Consider the following 5,404-nt stretch of genomic DNA (forward strand, 5'->3'; position numbering starts at 1 on the left):
AGCATTGTATCAACTGAGCTCTCTCCCATGCCCTCAGATTAATGTTTTTATTTATTTGAGACAGGATCTCACTTATGTAGCCCTGGCTGGCCTAGAACTCACTACATAGACCAGGTTGGCCTTGAACTCAGAGAGGTCAGCCTGTTTCTGTCTCCTGAATTCAGAGATTAAAGGTGTGAATGGCTTCAGCAGTGGTCCTCAACCTTCCTATTGCTATTATCCTTTAATACAGTTCCTCATGTTGTGGTAATCCCCAACTATAAAATTATTTTCATTGCTACTGTAGGGTAATATGTTACAGTTGTAGTGTTGCAGAGATATCCTGACTTATCAGGAAGCCAGGCTATACTTAGAGTTGCATTAGGACAACTCTGGAGGGGCGGAGCAGCAATAGAACAGCTCAGCCCTGGAGGATAGAGCTGCAATAAGACAGCTCTGGAGGCTGGAGCTGCAATGGGACAGCTCTGGAGGGGTGGAGCCACAATAGAACAGCTTAGCCCTGGAGGATAGAGCTGCAATAGGACAGCTCTGGAAGCTGGAGCCACAATAGGACAGCTCAGCCTTGGAGGATAGAGCCGCAATAGGACAGCTCAACCCTGGAGAAAATGTGTCCTGACGGAAGCCAGGCTACCTAAACTGGGGGGTGGTCTTCCCGCAGTATATCGCAATCTTGCTCTTCTCCTGGAGAGCTGCTACAGCTGAGTTCTGATCTGTTCTCTTAAGGGAACATCCTAGCAGAGCTATTTGCTTCTCGGGCTCAAGGTGTTTCTTCTTTTGCTAACACTCTGCTAAAGAAGAAGTCCCTGCAGAAATGTAACAATCTCCTCTGGCTCTGGTGAAAAGTTGTTACTTTTTATCTGTCCGGCCTTGCTCAGTCCCCCTTAAGGAGCATCCTAGCAAGATTCTTCTGTTCTGTTCTGCCTTGCTGAGGCCCCCTAGGGAGCGTCTCAGCAAGGTTTTTCAGCGCAGTCCCTAAGGAAGGTCCCAGCCAGGTTCTTCTAGTCTGCAACAGTGAATGAAGGTCATCATCCAAGACTCTTGAGAAAGATATTGATTTGGAAAAGAGCAGTCCAGGAGAGTGGCTGCCTCTGACAGGGAGGGATTAATGGCAGCCTTAGACTGAGAGGCTTATATAGGGTTTCTTAGGGGCGGAGTTTTCCCAGGGAGAAGAGGGATTGGTTAGTTTTTCCCTGCTCAGGGATTGGTCAGTTTAGTTGGTCAGTGGCAGAGGTGACTCTGATTTTATGGATAAACTGTGTTTCTTTCACTGGTCCATTTTAGCTTTTTGTCTCTAATCTTAGGACCAGGACATACCTCTTTCACTGGCTCGGATTCTGGGGACAAAGTATGTTTCTTTGACACTAGTTTCAGAGTCAGGGCGTGTTTCTTTGGTCCTGGGTTCAGGGGTAAAGATGTTTCTTTCCCTGGCTCAGGTCTCAAATACAGGCTGTGTTCCTTCTCATTGACTCTGGGTTCAGAGCCAGGGTGCTCAGTGATTGGTTGGTTTCCTGCTCCAGTTGTCCCTTTTACCCTACTTCATAATTTTGCTACTGTCTTGAATTGTAATGTAAATATCTGGTGTGCAGGCTATCTGATATGTGACCCAGTGAAAGGGATAGTAGACCCACAAAGGGGTTGAGACCTGCAGGTTGAGAACCACTGGATTAAAGGCAATGTGGTGATTTAAATGTGGAAGTTTCTCATAGGCTCTGATGTTTGGAAACTTGATCCCCAGTTGGTGGCATTGTTTCAGTAGACTTAGAAGGTGTCTCCTTGTTTGAGGAGGTATGACACCAGGGGTAGGCTTTGAGGTTTCAAAGCCAAGTGCCATTTCAAATTCTGTGTCTTTGCTTTCTGCTTGTGATTTAAGATGTGAGCCCTCAGGATCCTGCTCCAGACTGCTGCTTGCTACCGTGCTTCCCACCACGACAGACTCTTAACCCTTTGGAACTGTAAGCCCATATAAATACTGCCTTTTATAAGTTGCCTTGGTTATGGAGTTTTATCACAGCAATAGAAAAATAACACAAAATGCTAGGCAGTCTGTATTCAAAACATTATTCTAGAAGGACTTATAAGCCAGCTCACAGAATATGGGTTTTGTCTTCAACTCCCTCATTAGTTTAATAGTGTATCTAACCAGGATTTCTTTTTAAAAAATATTTATTTATTTTTTTATGTGCATTGCTGTTTTGCCTGCATGAATGTCTGTGTAAGAGTGCCAAACACCCTGGAATTGGAATTCTAGACAGTTATGAGCTGCCATGTGGATGCTGGGAACTGAACCCGGGTCCTCTGGAAGAACAGCCGGTGCTTTTAACCATTAAGCCATCTCTCCAGTTCTAATCAGAGCTTCTTTTATGCATTTACAAGCAAGTATGGCTAGCTAATCCCCATTTACTTCACAAAAGTTATCATGTTCTTTATTTTCACGAGATTTTTATTCTCAGCAAATGAGATGGGAATCCTACAGAGTTTGAGAAGTTTCGTGGTTTATATTTAGAGCTATTTTTCTCACCCTCTACTGAGACTTGGCAGTGAGGGCAGAAAGAGTGGAAGCGCACATCCTCATTGGTGTCTAGTGGAATAACCCAGTGGAGAGATTCCTGTTGGAACAGAGCAGGTGGTGAGAGTTGGGGGTTCCTGATGCTATTTTAAAGCCATCTTATATACAGCAGATGAGATATTGGCCTTCACAACAAAGCAGGACAGTGCCTTCGAAGGTCTAGCTAAGTGGAATGTTAGAAAAACACAATTCAGTCTGGCATTGGTGGCATCACATGCCATTAATCCCAGCACTCGGGAGGCAGAGGCAGGCGGATCTCTGTGAATTCGAGGTCTACAAAGCTAGGACAGCTAGGACTGTTACAGAGAAACCCTGTCTTGAAAAACCAAAAGGAAAAAAAAAAGAAAAACACAATTCTTAGTCCTTTTCCTTCAAAGAAGTACTTAATTGGACATCATTCTCATTTTAATTCATTGTTTCTTCCTGGAAAGCTATGGCAACTCTTCTAAGAGTAAAATAGTTTATTTGTTTTTGAAAAATTCATATATGCCTACAATGTATCTTCATCATCTCCACCTCCGCTTCTCCCCTTAACTTCTCCTGGATCAATCCCCTACTCCGCATTCCCACCCAACTTCATCTCTTCCCCTTAAAAGATAACTCATTCAATCCAAGTTGGGCTGCTCATCTACTCCTGCCGGGGAGGCCATCCACTGGAGTAGCTGACCTGCCATGCTCTACACCCTTAAATAAAGCTGACTCTTCGTCTCCTAGAAGCCATCAACTGTAAACAGCCCCTTGGTTAGGGATGGGGGCGCATGAGCTCCTCCTCCTACACGCGGGGATGTTCAGTGATTTGATCTTGTAAGGGTCTTATGCCGACAGCCACGGCTGCTGTGCACGCCCGAGTGGTCCTATCGTGTCCAGAGGACACTGTTTTGCTTCAGTCCTCCCTGATCTCTTTCTGGCTCTTATGATCTTTCTCCCTCCCGTCTGTGATGGCCTCTGAACCTGGGAGGGAAGTGGAGTGATGTCCAATTTGTGGCTGAAATCTACACTGACACTTACTCTTGGCACTTTGGCCAGTTGTGAATTTCTGTGTTAGGTGCCTTCACTAGCAGAATAAAAATCCTTCTCTGGTGTGGTCTGAGAGCCGCAGTAATCTATGAATATAGAGAGATGAATTTAGAGTGTCGTCCGATGCTATGTGCATTTTAGCAACAGAACAGTAGTAATTCATCCGTTGGGCCTATGACCTCCCCGATCATGGGTTTGGGCCCAGAGTTATACAACCAGACATGCATTTCCTTCTACGGAGTGAGCCTCAAATCCGATCAGGAAGTCGCTGGCTACTCATAAGATTTGTGCCACTATTTTACTCATGGGTATACCTTGACACGCTGGTCATTGTTGTCACAGAGTTCACAGATGGATATGACTATTGATGATACCCAGCCCCCAGCAGCCTACATAGCGCCTTTCAGTACTGTGAAAACTAGGCATTAGGTAGGTCACATCTTAGGCAGGTACCAACTGATTAATTCACATCCTATGTCCAAAGTCAACAGTGTCTTCAACAACAGAGTTTTTTTTTTTTTTTTTTTTTTTTTTTTACGTTTCATGCTTCTTTTTAATAAAAACAAGCTTGTGCCCCAATCCAATCCACGGCTCACAATCAGTCTTTTCTCTGGGGAACAGTCTCCTCCCTGATGCCCTCCTTGGTCACAATGCAGATCTTGAGGGCATCGCCAGTGTACACGTCCCTCTCAGCTGCAGAAATAAAGACATCCTTCACCAGCCGCATAGCTCTGTCCAGAGACAGGGGCACGTGGTCCACATTCTGCATATTTTTGAAACCAAACTGGTTGTCAAGCAGAGGCTGCAGCATGGCACTTGCTGAGCCCCCAGCCTTGAAGGAGTCTCTGTGGTAGGAGCCCACCGGGTCAAAGCTATACACAGCTCCCTTTCCTTCTTCATCGAGCCCACCAATGATGTTGTAAACATAGTACGGGAAGAAGCGCCGTGAGTACAGGATGGTAGAAAGCATTGCAGCAATTGCCCCAGTTGTCATGGCCTTGTTATTGGAGTGCTTGTACATCTTTAATCTTGCTTCAATAATCTTCGTCAGAGTAAGACAATCTCCATGAAAACCACTGCAGCCAATGACTGTTTTGTCTGTTAGTTTATAACATTTGGGGCTATCTCGGGTATGAATTCAAAACCTTTCACTCAACCGAGTGTCTGAAGCAACAATGGAAAAATCTTCTCCAGCAATTGCCAATACAGTACCTCCATTGAAGGCGTAAGGCGAGAACCGCAGCTTCGTGGGGCCGGCGGAGCCCTGAGGCTCCAATGCCAGCTCTCGGTCGAATCGTCGGTAAGCAGTCATGGCGAGCATCGCGCCTGACTCCTGCTGTCTCACTGCCAGCAACAGAGTTTTACCATCAAGTTCTGGTAAGCAACTATGCTGGTTAGTTTTTTGTAAACTTCACACAAACTATATTCATATTGAAAGAAGAGATTTGGTCAGATATGCCTGTAGGCAAGTCTATGAGGGAATTTTCTTCACTCATGATTTACTGGGAATGCCCAGTTTACTGTGGGCAGTGCCACCCCTGGGCACCTGGGTTGTATAAAATAAACAAGCTGGGTGATCCATAAATAGCAAGTATCTGGATTATACAGGTACCCAGAATTAATCTTACAAATATAAAATTCAATGTGATATTTTGTATCTGTGGGTCAAAATGGGTATTTATCTTTCTGGGTCTGAGTTACCTTACTCAGTATAACAGTCTCCAGTTCCATTTACCTGCAAATCCATAATTTACTTTTTCTTTATACTGCACAAAATTCTCTGTTGTAGAGACACCTCATTTTCCTTATCCATTCTTCAGG

General features: G+C 44.8%; 1 pseudogene; it reads right to left on the reverse strand.

The window, feature by feature from the left end:
• Positions 1–4,105: 4,105 nt before the first annotated feature.
• On the reverse strand, positions 4,106–4,928 carry LOC148117480 (proteasome subunit beta type-1 pseudogene; annotated as a pseudogene).
• Positions 4,929–5,404: the final 476 nt, after the last annotated feature.

Source organism: Myodes glareolus, chromosome X (assembly GCF_982192425.1).
Source record: "Myodes glareolus chromosome X, mMyoGla1.1, whole genome shotgun sequence".
NCBI classification, from domain to species: Eukaryota; Metazoa; Chordata; class Mammalia; order Rodentia; family Cricetidae; genus Myodes; species Myodes glareolus.